Source organism: Ictidomys tridecemlineatus, chromosome 12 (assembly GCF_052094955.1).
Source record: "Ictidomys tridecemlineatus isolate mIctTri1 chromosome 12, mIctTri1.hap1, whole genome shotgun sequence".
Taxonomy (NCBI): domain Eukaryota; kingdom Metazoa; phylum Chordata; class Mammalia; order Rodentia; family Sciuridae; genus Ictidomys; species Ictidomys tridecemlineatus.
The window spans coordinates 83,728,178-83,743,725 of record NC_135488.1 but is presented as its reverse complement, the minus strand read 5'-3'; the positions used below and the strand labels follow the sequence as shown (position 1 = coordinate 83,743,725).

General features: G+C 45.8%; 1 long non-coding RNA gene across 1 annotated transcript in view; it reads left to right on the top strand.

Moving 5' to 3' along the window:
- Positions 1–5,938, top strand: part of LOC120884891 (uncharacterized) — a 77,726-nt gene extending 71,788 nt beyond the window's left edge. The window contains exon 3 of the long non-coding RNA XR_005727301.2: positions 4,309–5,938. This is a non-coding gene — a long non-coding RNA (uncharacterized LOC120884891). The remainder of the gene's footprint in view (positions 1–4,308) is intronic.
- The last annotated feature ends 9,610 nt before the right edge of the window (positions 5,939–15,548 follow it).

The window sequence follows — 15,548 nt, the reverse complement described above, 5'->3', positions numbered from 1 at the left end:
ATTGTCTCAGAGTTCTGGAGTCACAAGTCCAAAACCAAGGTGTCAGGCGGGACCTGTCCCCTGGATGCTCTAGGGGAGAATCCTTCCTTGTCTCTTTCAGCGGATGGTGGCTTCATCGCACCAGCCTCTGCCTCCATTGGCTCCTGGCCTTCTCTGTCTCCCTTGTTCTGCTGTCTCTTTTATATAAGACACTTGTCATTGGATTTGGGACCCACTATGATAATCCAGGGTCACCTCATTTTGAGATCCTTAATTACATGTGCAAAGGCCCTTTTTCCAAGCCAAGTCCCACAGTCATAGGGATTTAGAGTTAGGGCACCGACATATCTTTTGGGAACCACCATTATTCAACCCACCATAGTAGCTTTGGTAATTCGACCTATTTGTCAGTTTTAAATGCTACTGTTATATTTTTGTATTTGGAGAGTCAGCCCTGAAGTCTGACTCTTTTGCACTCTCTACAAATAAATTTTTTCCTGTCCTTTTCAAAATCTTCTGTTTCTGGTTTCTTTGACAAGTCTGTGATAATTAAAAAATCTGGTGCCATTATTATTAGCGATGAGGAGACTGAGGCACAGAGTAAGGGATTACCCGTGAATTACTTGAATCCACCCAGGCAGTCTGCCCCAGAAACAGTGGCACCCGCACACCCGCAACTTAGCCACTCAAAAGGGAGACAGCATTAGCCTTTTTTTTTTTTAATTATTGTAATTGTCCGTGGACCTTTATTTTATTTATTTGTATGTGGTGCCGAGAATCAAACGCAGTGCCTCACACATGCTAGGCAAGTGCTCTACCACTGAGCCACAACCCCAGCCTATTGACATTTAAACTTCCACTCTTTTCCCTTGACACATGTAGATTGGTGTTACTTTTACAGACTAAAAGTCAAGCTGCCTCCTTTTCACTACAGACTCTTCAACCTGGTTTTCAGTGGCTGATCGTCCCTCTACAGATGTACACGACGGCGTGTTATAGTCTTCCATCTTTCCAGTCAGCACACTTACTTGTGCACGGTGCCTCTGTGTTCGTGAAGAGAGCTGGAAAGGCCAGGCTTTCTGTCCTTCAAGACTACCTGGCCATGGGCTGGGGTGTGGTTCAGCGGCACTTGCCTGGTGCTTGCCTGGTGCTCATTCATAACTTCAGGCAGTGATCACAGCCCCCTCTGGTCCATTCCTTGCCTTCCTGAAAGTCCAGGTGAATGCTGGATTTCAGCAGTCCTTTAGCCTCATGCCCTTGAGCAATAAACAGCGAGAACAATTAAGGGACTCACCCGACTGAAATCTAACTGGCAAAGAAAGAACTGGACCTGTACTTGCACCTGAGACATTGAGGAACTGCCAATGGGAAAGACAGGGGAGACCCCAGAGAGATGAGGCCCAGGGGCTGCCGGAGAAACTCAGGCAGCTTCAAAGCTCTCCAGGGCAAGGACGGGAATCTCAAGGGCATCACCCAGCCTGGCGTGTGCCCTCCTGAAACCCAGAAGTGCTGAGAGCTGTTTTGTAAACCCGGTTGGGAAATAAAAACTGAAAACCAAGCAGGAGCCCTGCAGCTACAGATATTGAACTCCCTGAAAGGTAACAGGGCCCCTCAGAACATCGATGCAACTGAACCACATGACAGCCTTCCCACCCCACCTCCTCTGTGCCCACCTGACTTTCTTAAACCTGGCTCCCTGCTTTCTATGCTTCCTCCCTTCCACCAGCATCCTGCCCTCATCCCATTCCTAGTTATTGAAGAGCTATTGGAAAGACTGCAGACTTGAGAATCAGATCTGGATCCAATTCCCACTAACTGAATTTGGGCTTCAGTTTCCTCATCTATAAAATGGGGCTATGTAGCTGATATGAAAAAACCTGGCTGATAGGGTTTCTGTGATAATTATTGAAATTAAGCAAAAATATTCATAGAGTAATAGGCATAGAGTAGGTATTCAATAAATGCAGGTTCTAAGTTGGGCATAGTGGCACATACCTATAATACTTAGAAAACTGAACAATTTAGTAAGATCCTGTCTCAAAATAAAATTTTAAAAGGGCTGGGATATGCTGGGGTTGTGGCTCAGTGGTAAAGCATTCGCCTAGCATGTGTGAGGCCCTGGGTTTGATCCCCAGTACTGGGGTGGCGGGATAAAAAAATACACACACACACATACATACTACCATTTTTCTCTCTAGAACAGTCCTGCTTTCATTTAATTTAATTTTTTTTCTTTTTTGTAGTTCAAAAATGTCTTTTATTGGGAGAAAAAGAAAAAAAAAATAAGATGGCCATGCTATATTTATGTCCCTTTTCCTTGCCACTCATATTTATTTTTTTTAATTTTTATTTGTTATTACATATTACCTCTTGCAAGCTCTCCTTTTATTTTCTTTCTTTTTTTTTTAATTTAAGCCTTATTTAGTCCTATTATAAAGTTGAATCGTATCTCCCCTTTACCATGTGTCTGGATATTTTCACTTTTTATTAAATTAACTTTCTATATGATTAGAGCTTGGGCAGAAAATCAATAGTTGAAGACAGGCCTATTTTTAAAATAAATATATTTTTAAATGGTTTCCTTTTGAAAAATCAGAGTTAAGAGTCTTTTTTAAAAAAGTCTTAAAACACCATTGTTTAAAATAATTGAAAAAATAAAGTTTCCTTTGAGATACACAGTCTTCAAATTATATTTTCATATTATTTTGGCTCTCAGTTTTTTATTGTCCTTCTCATTCTTCATATGTTTAGTTTAATTAATTACCTGCACTTATCTTTCTTCCTAGTTTTTCTAATGCTAATGTTATTTCTTACAACTCCGAGATGAGGTAAAATAATGCCTTTTAGAAGAATGTTTAATAGAAAATTAAAATAGCTCTTCCTGAAAAAAAAATCATATATATATATATATATATATTTTTTTTTTAACTACAAAAGCAATGTTAATTTGCTGAAAACCCAGAGAAGTTAAAAAAAAAAAAAAACATAAAACACACACAACCAACCATCTGCCCATTTACGGTAACAGCCACTTGTTACATAGTATAAGGCAGGCAGGGAACTCAACCCATTGTGTGCATTTTAGAAACATTTAATCCTCATAACCCTATAAAACAGGTATTATATAATCTTCACCTAACAGATGATTACACAAGGTCTTGGAGAGGTTATATCCTACCTAAGTTCTGACAGCCAGTAACGAGCAGAGAGGAATTTACACCCAGGTTTCTCAATTTGGACTACAAGGCTTTATTCTCTCAGGAAGAATAGAGGGCATTTGAAAGCTGGGGAACTCTTCCCGGGGTCCCAGAGTCTCAGGCTTGTAGCTGCCTCCCACATAAGAGGTTCTTCCTGGCTGGCCAGCCCCTGGCCGGTTGCATCTGCCCACATGCTTTTGCAGCCCTGTAGGGGCTACTACAGAGCTTGAAAGGAGCCTGGATCTCAAGGCTGCTGACATAAGAGCCAGAGATTTCACCCTACCCCTAATTCGCAGGGTGATTATGAGCAGTCAATTAAGGGAACAATAGCAATCAGTTTTCCTGTGATTCTGAAGGAGATAAAGAACACAAGGCCACCCAAATAGTTTGAATGCCATATAATATAGAATATAATGCTACTGAGCTAACTAGAGGCAAGAATGATCTGTATATATGGTGCTTATAATATTTAAAGGCCATTTGACAACTTTGGCTTTTGAGAACACCAACAGGCAGAACAATCAACCCGCCAGGATCTTTAGTCATGTTCGGGAATAGGCAAATGAATGTTGATCAGAAAATTTACCTGGCATGCAAACCCAGAGCAGGTAGGCTCCATGTGGCAGTGGATAGAGGAAGCTGGAACCCAGAGGTGGGGCTCAGAGTGGGGTGGAGCCAGCGGAGTTCAGGCTGAGGGCGAATCCCTACTTCTTATCCAACCTTTCCTGAAAGAGGCTGAGCTCCAAGATCCTGGTCTGTCTGGTTTGGAGAGTTTCTGAAACCAGGGAGACAACTCTTAGCTTTTGCCTAAGGGTCATTTACATCTCTTTAGACCTAAAAAAAAAAAAAAAAAGAAAAAGAAAAAAATGAAAAGGAAAGAAAGAAAGCTGAGAACTGGGTGGAGAAATTGGGCCCAGACTGCTCTTGGGAGCTCAAAACCAAGGGGCTGGGTCCCACAGATTTCTGTGTCCGAGTACCATCATTCCTACTAGTCCAAAGCCTGCAAACTCAAGCCACTGCCTCATGACTTTGTTGGTCTAATGCCCTGTGGTTCGAAACAGCCAACTGCTACTGCAATAGGAAGAAGAAAGCCATGTGTGCTATTTTTAAGACAATGCCATCTCTGTTTCAGATGATAATACCCTGAAATGACCTGCCTACAGCTCCTCATGTGCTCCATCAATCATTATAGACGAGATATTATTCCTGGAGACACCACTGAAGACCCAAAGCGTGGTTGAACCTCTGGGAACACCCAGAGAAGCCTAACTTTGTCCCCACCCTCAAGGAATTTAGCATCTAGGAGTTTAGGTGGTGTTTATTTTCCTTGGGGTTCACCATGGGCACAGGAGAAAGGTAGTCTTGGAAATGCCTTCCTTGGTGTCAGCTTGAGCAAAATAACACCCCGGTGACATTTGCTGATGACTGGAGATGTTTGGTCAGCCAGGTATCATACCGTACCGGGTGTGATCATGCGCGCACTGCCCTTGGTAGGCTGTGTTGTACTTGTATGTCTGCAAGGGCTGAGGAAGAGCGGGGGCATTAACAGTGAGCCCCTATGTGCCACTATGGGCCAGCACGTGGCAAGAGCTCCACAGGTGTAGATCTTCCTCATAAACAGTGCAGTGGCAGGCGGCACGGCTCCCCCTCTTTGGGGGAGGACGAACTCCAAGGTGGGCTGAACCTCCTGGCTTTGGCAGCTGGAGGTGACAGTGCCCTGTGAACACGTGGGGGAAGAAATAAGGCAGCACAGCAGGTGCCGGCTTGTGAAAGACCTGGCACTGGCTAAGGAGTGGGGCTTTCCCCTGGAAGGCACAGGGTGCCATTGAGGGACAACAGCAAGAGCCATCTGATTAGATCTGGCAGCTGGGTGAGGGCTGGGGACAACAGAATGAGGTGGAAAAGAGGGCTCTGGAAGGGCAGATCTGTTATCCCTCCTTTCTCCCCACACATGCAGAATTACCGTCTCCAAAGTCAAAACTGGCAGTTTAATAACCCATTTAAAAAATTTGAGACCCAATTTGAGACCCAAGTCAGTAGCTCCCATTTTAATTTAGATAATCAAAAGTCGGCTACATTGAGCCATTTGTGCTTTGGGTACAGCCCTGGCAGGTGGTTTTAGACAGACAAGCTCAAAAAGATGTGCCATTGAAAAACCAGCCTCTACCTCAGAGCAAAGCCTGTCCAAGGAAAGGACATGACCTTTGTCCTTGAAAGACCCACAGAGCACTCCTAGGCACATTCCCACCCTGCTAAATTGTTTATCTACAAATAACAGGAGAGATCTGCTGCGCCAGGTGTCCCTGACTCAGTCAGGCTAGGTGGGGACCCATAGCAACCCCCTAGCAGCCACCAATCAGCATGAGACAGGGAAATACCTGGGATGCCAGATGACCCTCCCAGTAGTTTATGGTGGTTGATAATGTGTTGGGAAACCATGTAGTTCAGCATGAACACCCCTCTTGGCTTAAACCAATCAGTTCAAATGAGTCCCCCTCTTGTAGTGACCAATCCCCTCTACCCAACTTGTTCCCGCCAGTGAATGTGCTAATCATGTTTTAGAGTTGCTATTTGATTTTCCTGCGGTGTGGATGATTTGCTAAGAAATGCTATGATGTATGTGGGGGTCCATGCCTTCTCCAAAGAATGTATAAAACTGCTGCAAACCCTGGGCTCGGGGCCTCTCAGCGCCACCAGTTGCTGTGTGCGCGCAGAGGACCGAGCTAGCTCACAATAAACACCTTTTTGCTGCTTACATCAATCTTGGTCTCTGGTGGTCTTTTGGGGGTCCTGAATTCGAGCGTAACACCATCATGACAGAGAGCAGGGGGAAGCACTGGGTTTGGGATTTAGGCAGATCTGAGCCTGAATTTAGGCTTAGCCATGTACTAATCATGAAAACTTTATTGAATCTCTCAGATCCTCTTTACTTCAATTTTAAAATAGGGTTTATCACAACATGGTTGTTGAATTAGAGATTCTAAAGGGTGAACACACTGTTAGCATTCAATAAATGCTAGTTAGTGTCATCACCGGGACCTGTCTGCCCCACGGTGATGGCTGCGGCCAGCTGAGTCTTCCTTGTGGAGCAACACTGCCCCTCAGTGGCTTAATACAGAACTACATGTGTTCAGGGCGCTCCTGCCTCACCCCTCATCCCCAAGGGTGGAAGAATCAAAACTGCAAGGCTCAAAGCACTCCTCATAAAAGTCCAAGCTCTTTTCTGGTCAGCAGGTGACAAATACTTTGTCATCAGCACTGAAGAACCTCAAGCCAATGGGTAATCAACCTTGGACTAGGAAGAAAATCCAGTCTTGAGCAACCAGGAAAAGCTTTCTAACCTCCAACCCACCTCATTCCCCAGAACCGTGCTGCAAGTTGAAAGCAAAATGCCAGCCATACAGCCAGGCAGCCCTCAAAGCTGTGTAACACTTAGAAGGCACCCCCCAGGTCTCTGGCACCATGTGAGGCTACAGATAGAATGGCCAGTAAAAATAAAGCCATCTAGTTGGGAGAAGGACATTAATCAAGTAATCATCCAGATACATAATTGCAGACTGTAACAAAGATCTGAAGGAAAGTTCAGGATGGTGACTCCACCAGGACAGGCTCCTTGGTGCTCCCATGGGCCTCATGAGCACCTGATGGCCCCAGGTCCTGGCTCTGGACCCTGCATACAGAGGATATATTTAAATGCTTACCATTTTCAGAGGTGGGCTGATGTGGCTCTGAGCTAGCCACCCATCTAGTTGGTACATAGGAATCAGGAAAGTCATGAAAGAATGAATAGCCCTTCTCAGAAGCAGAATCATCTTCTTCAAAGGCCCTGGGGCTGGGATCCCATGGGGGTATCTTTGAGAAAATGTGGCTGGCACACAGAAATCACTACAGCAGTAGCAGGGGCCAGGCCTGTAGGCCCTGGAGGCCATCATCAGAAGCATGCAGGGTCTTCAAGCTAATCACAGTGGGAAGCCACATTCAGGGCTTCTACTCTCCTGCCATCCTCCCTTTCCCTCCAAGGAGAAGCCTCCTCTTTCTGCCTCCCTCCGACCCACTGCTCAGGGTGCCCCTATCAAATGTTTTCTGAACTTCAGCCTTTTTCCCATCCTCCTTTATAGCACTGTTTCAAATTGTGTCTGAGTTGATTATCGCTTTTCCTTCCTCCCTTTCTACAAAATAATAATGTTAAAAGAAAAAAAAAACACTCTGGCATCAAAACTCCACTCTCACTTCTAATCTTCGAAGCTTCCTTACCAGCCCTGGGGGTCCATCCCTGTGCCAGCCCAGGCTTAAGGAGGAGAGGAAGGCACGCTCCCTCTTGCCTTCAAGGGGCTTCACACCTGCCTGATTCCTCTGGGCGGGCTGCACCGGGGTTCGGAGCCCAGTCAAGGGAAACACTTGTGAATGCTCCTTCTCTCTGTGAACTCGGGTCCTGACCCAGGAACCAAAACAGTGGACAGCCAGTTCATCCCACAAATGGTTTGAAGTATGGCAGGAAAGACCACTGGACCTGGAGTCACCACTGAGCCACATCCCCAGTCCTTTTTATTTTTTGAGACAGGGTATCACTAAGTTGCTGGGGCTGGCCTCAAACTTGCAATCCTCCTGCTTCAGCCTCCCAGGTTGCTGGGATTACAGGTGTGTGTCACTGCACCTGGGTTGGTCCTGCCGTTTTTAAAGTTACATGTCTTTAAACAAGTCTTGGCTTCTCTTTTTTCCTGAATAGACTGGGGGCGAATAAGACTCTCCCTGTGTACCTTGCAGAGGGTTTGTGAGGATCAAGTGAGTCAACACTGTGATCCCAGGTAGGGATCCTTAAATAGGAGCCCCCTATAAAGATCCCTTCACCAGCACACAGTGAGATGAGGAGAATGAGGACAATGGAGGGAGGCTTCTGCAAAGGTGAGTTTATTGACGTTAAAGGACTGAACTTGAAGAGCTTTGTAATGTTTTAAACAACCAATAATAAAAAAAAGAGAGAGAAAAAAATATTAAAAGAAAAAAAATAAAATAAAGAACTGAACTTCCCTCCAAAAGTGTGTCTTTCTTGGTGTTTATTTGCATTGAAATTGCACCCATGAAATTAATTATATTGTGAAATTACTAAATTATACAATTATGAAATAATATTTATTTACATTTATGAAACAGTGATGTTAGAAGTTTTTTTTTTTAATTTAAAGATTATGCTGGGCTCAGTGCACAGGTGCACGCCTAGGTGCACGCCTACAATTTCAGTGACTCGGGAGGCTGAGGCAGGAGGATCACAAGTTCAAGACCAGCCTCAGCAACTTAACAGAGCCCTAAACAACTCAGGGAGACCTTGTTTCAAAATAAGAAATTTAAAGGGCTGGGGAATGTGAGTTAATGGTTGAGTGCCCCTGAGGTCAATCCCCAGTACCAAAAAATAAAAAATAAAAATTTATATAGATAAAAAAGTAAACATTTTTTAAAAATGTCTTTACTTGACAAAATAAAAGGTAATGACCCAATCTGAGCACACATACTTGTCTAAAACTCAAATCATCCCAAGTGAACCAGAAAGGCTCTGCGAACCAGAAAGAGATACCACCAGGTGCAACTCTCACAGACTCCCCTGGCTGCCCTCTTCCTCTCTAAGCTAGGTCCTCTGGGGAGAGCTCTGAGGCTCAAGCCCACTGATATGCTTTCTTTTTTAGCTGGGGACGGTATGGGGATTGAATAGGAGAGCTCTACCATTGAGCTACATTCCCACTATATATATATATATATATTTTAGACAGGACCTAAGTTGTTGAGGCTGGCCTCAAACTTGCAATCCTCCTGCCTCAGCTTCCCAAGGCACTGGGATCACAGGTGTGCATCCCTGCACCTGATCACTGATTAGATTTCATCCTGTCTCTAATACTACAGATCCAGAAGTCAGACTGTTAGGGTTTAAACACTGGTGTGGCATTTTCTGGCTGTCTGTGACCTTGTTTGTGTCCTCTGTGCTTTGGTTTCCTTGCTTATAACATGTGCCTGGTAGTAAAGATTAGATGGAAGTCACGGAGCAGAGTGTGGCCCATGTGGCACTCAGAGAATGTTAGCCATGATTATTTTGTTATTTTGCCTCCCAGCCCCAGCTCACCAGGTCACAGCTGCCTGGGCCAAACTGGAAGCCATTATGCCCTCTGCTTCTCCTTCCCCGGCTTCAAGACCTCTCAGAATGGCCTCAGAGGCCAGGAAACCACTGGCTTCTACTTGGAAAGTTCCAGGAAAGGAAATGGTCAGGAATGTTCCTAAAAGCAGACAGAAGAGGAATATTGACTGTGTTTCTCTTTTCATATAAAAATCTGCTTCTCAATTTGCAAATGAGGAATTGCTTCCAGCTTCTTGGCCACCATTGGTGACAAAAACGCCCAGAAGCAGAACTGAGAAACAGAACCTGGAGAAGCCCTTGCTTGGCAGAGGCCAGGGGTGCATCGTTTCCAGAGAAACCTTTTCTAGTTCAATATTGCTTCATCGGGATGCAGCCTCTCAATCTCTTCTGCTCCCATGAGATATGTGTGCTTCCGGCCATCGGCCAAGAGGACTTTGCAGCATTTGTCCCTCTCGTGATTACAAGAGCACAGGGTACTGAACTGTGCGTGCCCCTCCAAGGTTTTTGTTTCACTAGAAGAGAACTTGCAGCTGGCCTCCTGGAGTGGAGCCATCCAATCCTGATTTTAGTGTGTGAAGACTAGATGCCTGGTCCTAGACTTCTAGAACAAGCTGAAAATGCCAGCTAGTTAATGGCCACACTCCCAGGAGTCAGTGACTGAAAAGGTGAAAAGGCAGAGGTGACATGCTTTTGCTCTAGCCTATTGCTTTGGGGCATTGCATAATTGGAAGTTAGAAGTTTATAAGCAAAGGTGTATTAGGAGGATATCAAGATATATATACTTTGAAAAAAAAGATACATAGTGGTCACTTTTTTTTTTTAATTTTGTTAGGGTCTCTACATTAGTACCAGCTGCTCTAAAATATATGCAGAGCTTTGCCTTGCAAAGTGGCCTTAATCCAGGGCTGGCTCCTCTCCTCTCCTGGTGGCTCAGTCAGGACAATAATGTCTCCAGGAAGAAGAGGAAGCAACCTCTGATTGAATGGCTCAAACCCCAGGTCCCCAGGCAAAGCAGTGACTGTCTTCAGGTGAATGGAAATGTGCTGACCGGCTGTGCTCAACAGGGACCTCCCCAGAAACTAGATGTGGGGACCCCTTCCCCTGGTGTATGCGGGCAGTGTGAAGAAGGGGTGGATATGGAGGTGGGTAGGCAACGTCCACTATATCAGCTTTGAAAAGTAGCCAAGCTGAGCACAGTGACACACGCCTGTGATCCCAACAGCTCAGGAGGCTGAGTTCAAGACCAGCCTCCGCAATTTAGTAAGGCCCTATGCAACTTAGTGAGACCCTGTCTCAAAATAAAAAGAAAAAGGACTGGGGGTATGACTTAATGGTGAAGTGCCTCTGGGTTTAATCCCTGGTACTAGGAAAGAAAGAAAACTAGCTGAAAGTTTTGGACACTCCCGAATAATGAACACATGCTAATAATGTACAATTGCACATTCAAATGCAGAGGCTTTGGGGGTTCCTGAAAGCCTTCTGTGGCTGTCGGGTCAAGAGCCACTGCACTGTCTGTTACATACAGCTCAAACCTGGAACTCCCATCCTAGAAACTGCCACAGCCCCTCACTGACTGAACACTGTCTCCTTGGTGGTGGCTCGTGTCCCCTCCATCTGGTACCCCCTTCCTTCTTCACCTCAGATCCGCCCTCTTCTACTCGCAGAGCCTGCTGCTCCTTGAGGTCTATGTAGGTGGCCTCTGTACTGGCTGCTCCTCCCATTTAGAATCTTCTTCTTCTTCTTTTTTTTTTTTTTTTTTTTTGGTACTGGGGATTGAACTCAGGGGCACTCAACCACTGAGCCACATCCCCACCCCTTTTTGTGTTTTATTTAGAGACAGGGTCTCACTGAGTTGCTTAGGGCCTTGCTAAGTTGCTGAGACTGGCTTTGAACTCCAGATCCTCCTGCCTCAGCCTCCTGAGCTGCTGGGATTACAGGTGGACACCTCTGCGCCCAACACTTAGAATGTTCTCCCTGTGGTCTCCTCACAGCCAAACTGCTCCCCTCATAGCTGAGCCTCCCTGAAGGCCGCCGCCTCCACAGAGACCTACCCAATCTCTCTGAAGCATGCAGCGCCTTCCCTCGTTGGCAACGCCATGCTCTGGCTGTTAAGTGACCAGCAGAATAGAAGGAAGCATCAGGCCTTTGGAATACTGTACTTCCTTTTTGTTTACTGTGTGCCTTTCCCCTCTAGGAAGGACACTCCGTAAGGACGTATCAGTGTTTTGCTCACGCCTCTACTCTCTAGAACAACTTCTGGTACACGATAGATGCTGGAAGACTATGTGTTGAATTCATTAAGGAACATGCCCAACAGGTTCTTTCTTACTGCAGATCAGGTCTCGCTTCATGGTTTGTGGCTCCGGAAGGCCACTTCTCCTGCCTATGTCAGAGAGGATAAGGGGGTGACTTTGACAATAGGGATTCATTTCTTTCTAATAACTAATTCACTTGTTCAATAACAGAGAACAGGTCTCCGGGTCTCCTGGTGACGACCCCTTTAGGTGGAGCAGGAGACTATTTGGTAGTAACGGAAAGAGAGAGTAAGTGACCAAAGCCTGCATTTGCACACACCCCCCACCAACCCCGCTTAGGTCATCGTCTCCTTCTGTGTCCTCTCTTATTGGTCTGTGAAACTGAGCCAAGTGCCATAACCTACCCAGGAAAGGGACATGTGACTCTGACTCAGAGGTGACTCTGACCTCCCTATTAGCACAGGCCCTAAATAGCTGAGGTACCTAGGCCTGGAGCACCTGAGTGCATAGGTTAAGGTGACAGCGAGTCATTACTGCTATCCATGAATTCAAGTGGCAGTGACCCAATTGTGAGATAGAAATGAGTCCTTATCCCCCAAGTCACCACCTCTCTCTGACCCACACAGGAGAAGCGGCCTCAGAGAGCTACAAATCATGCAGCGAGACTGACCGAAGTAAATAAGAACCTGTTGAACATGTTCTTTAATGAATTCAACACATAGGTTTTGAGTATCTCTCAGGTGCCAGGAATTGTTCTAGGTAGTGAGGATGTATCAGTGAACCAAACAGATGAGCCAGGTGTGATGGCGCTCACCTGTCATCCCAGAGACTCTAGAGGCTGAGGGGAGGATCCCATGTTCAAGACCAGCTTCAGCAACTTAGAGACCCTGTTTCAAAGTAAAAAATTTAAAAGTCTGAGGATGTGGCTCAATGGTAAAGTGTCCAGTACCAAAAAAAAAAAGTAACCACCAACAGTAAATAAAAAGTACAATATTCAACATGCCTGATGGGATAATACTTTGGAAGAAAACAAATTTGGGGATTGGGATAGAGATTTGGAATGTTCTACAGGACAATCTTCAAAATCTATGTGTTGAATTCAGAAAGTGAGATGGGGTTGCACATACCTGTAATCTCAGCAAGTCAGGAGGCTAAGGCAGGTGGATCACAAGTTCAAGGCTGGACTCAGCAATTTAAGCAAGGCCCTAAGCAACTTAGAGACACCCTGTCTCAAACAATAAAAAAGGACTGAGAATATGACTTAATGGTAAAGCAATCGCCCTAATACTAATAATAATAATACTAAGCTCAAGGACTCAAAACAGGTGCAAAGGGAGAAAGTAGAGACCAGCTGAGAGGCATCAGGCAAGCAAGGAAGGAGTGAGGTTAGGGGATGGGGATGTGGCTCAAGCGGTAGCACGCTCGCCTGGCATGCGCACGGCCCAGGTTCGATCCTTAGCACCACATACAAACAAAGATGTTGTGTCTGCCAAAAACTGAAAAATAAATATTGAAATTCTCTTTCTCTCTCTCTCTCTCTTTAAAAAAAAAAAGGAGTGAGGTCAGTGGGTGCTGAAGGGCATTCATGTTAAATATCAGCCACATTTGCTATGCTATGGGCAATTTTGAATTATTATGCCTTGATATTTTGAGAGACAAATCAATAGAGAGATTCATAATGGGCTAGTATGTCCCCCCAGGAGGGGAAATTCCCTCTGGAGGTTCCTGTCTTTTCCTAGTGAGAAAGGTGCTATCCATGAGCCTCTTGACTACAGCACTCAAGCAGCAAGCAGACTGGGTAGAGTGGCGAGGAAAGCGTACCAGCCCCAAGACACTGGCTGGCCTGAGAGCATCTTCTACAGAGACTTGGGGAGCTGTCTTCCTTGCAGGCCCAAGGGCTCCCATGGGCCCCAGATTTTTCCTGCTCAGCCTCTGCCTCTTGTTCTGAGGCAAATAACTGCATTTGAGCCTATATGATATTTGAGCCTATATGATAGCTCATATTTTGAGCCTATCACACATTTCTCAGTCCTTTGGGTGGGATTAAACCCAGGGGCACTTTACCACTAAACTACATCCCCAGCACTATTTTGTATTTTATTTAGAGACAGGGTCTCACTGAGTGGCTTAGAGCCTCGCTGTTGTTGAGGCTGGCTTTGAACTCTTGATCCTCCTGCCTCAGCCTCCCAAGTTACTGGGATTACAGGCATGCACCATGGCACCCGGCCCCTTTTTATTATTTTGAGACAGGGTCTCTCTACATTGCTTAGTAGAGAGTAATTTATGAGTCCCTGCATGGAATGAAAATATGAGGTCCCTTCCAAATTGCTGATGCTGACCTTGAATTTTTGATCCTTCTGCCTCAGCCTCCTGACTTGCTGGGATTACAGGTGAACCCTTGTTTACTTCCTTTTTTCTTTAGTGCTGGGGATCAAACCAAAGGTCGTATGCATGCTAGACAAGTGTCCCACCCCTGAATTACAACCCCAACCACCATGTTCCTTAGTTTGTTGTTTTATTCATTCATTCTTTTATTCATCAACACATTCAGCAAATATTTACAGGTCTACTCTCACAGGCCCACTGTCACCTATTGTTCACCCATTGTCCGTGGCTCCCTCTGTGACCCCCATACCCATAGTCCCTAAAGATTTTCATCTGTGCTCATGAAAAGTTAATCAAACGTCTATAACGGGCTGGCGTCGGGGCTCAGTGGTAGAGAGCTTTCCTAGCACATGCGAGGCCCTGGGTTCGATCCTCAGCATCACATACAAATAAATAAACAAAGGTATTGTGTACCACTAAAAAATAAATATTAAAAAAAATCTATCACAAGAGTCTACAACTTGAGATGTCACACAAACAGAATTGGAAAGTTTCACCCTTTGCTACAGTCAGGGCCAGCTACCTACTTTATGAGTCCCTGCATGGAATGAAAATATGAGGTCCCTTGTTCAAAGTGCCGGGGGGCGGGGGGGGGCATTCCCATTAAAGCCATGAATATAGAGCCTCTTCTTCCCTTCCATAGTCTTTTGCCCTCTCCTGGAGTTTCTTATTTGCTATTTCATGGCAGGCTTCCTCAAGCCCAGGGACATTTGTAGAGCCAGGGAGACCCCCACAGGCACTGGGGGTTTAGGAATGGGAGACTGCAGATGCATGCCTAGTCCACCAGCCCCAGGCTTCCTCCTCTGGCCAGTCACCAAACTGACATGCCATACTTCAGCCAAAGTTGGGGATGTCAATTCCCCCCTCCATGGGCCTGCAGCTCCTGGGCTGAGAGGGGATGCCCAGGAGATTAAATCTCCATTCCAGAATAGTCTCAGCACCTAGATCAGACATGCATCAGAGGCTCATGCCTGCTGTTGCCCACCACCATTGCCAACATACCTCTCCCTATGACACAACAGAGCACACATGCTCAACCCAGTTCTCCCTGGGCCCACATCCAGGTCCCTACTGAAGGTGGACGTTGGCAGCGGTTTTAGGGCAAGGACAGGGAAGGGGAAGCTAGGCATGGCTCAAGGAACCAGAGTAGGCCACAAGCAGCTGGGCAGATGGCCCAAAGAGGCAGGGAGCTCGAAAGAGGCAGATCATGCATGAGTTGAGGCTCCAAGTCCCCAGTGCCTGCTGCATTGTCCCCTCAGAGTTCACTTACAAAACATAAATGAAAAGGTAAGATTATTAAGAATTCCAAGACAGTTCTCACAGAGCATTAAAATCCCAGACAAGCCTCTTTTGACACAGAACCCTTCTGGGCTGGGGCCCTGTGCAACTGCACTGGTTGCGGGCCCATGATACTGACCTTGACTACAACTTTCCATTCAAATTTCTTACAGTTTAGGTCCTCTTCAAAAAGCAACTTGCTTTTCCAGGAGCTCCTGGCAGAGCCAAGTCGGGTCCTCACACTGGCACTAGGGGAGGTGTAAAACTCCCCTCTTCAGCAGTGAAAACATCAATGAAGGTCCAAGGTGCAATCCTTGAGCACCCTCAGACTCA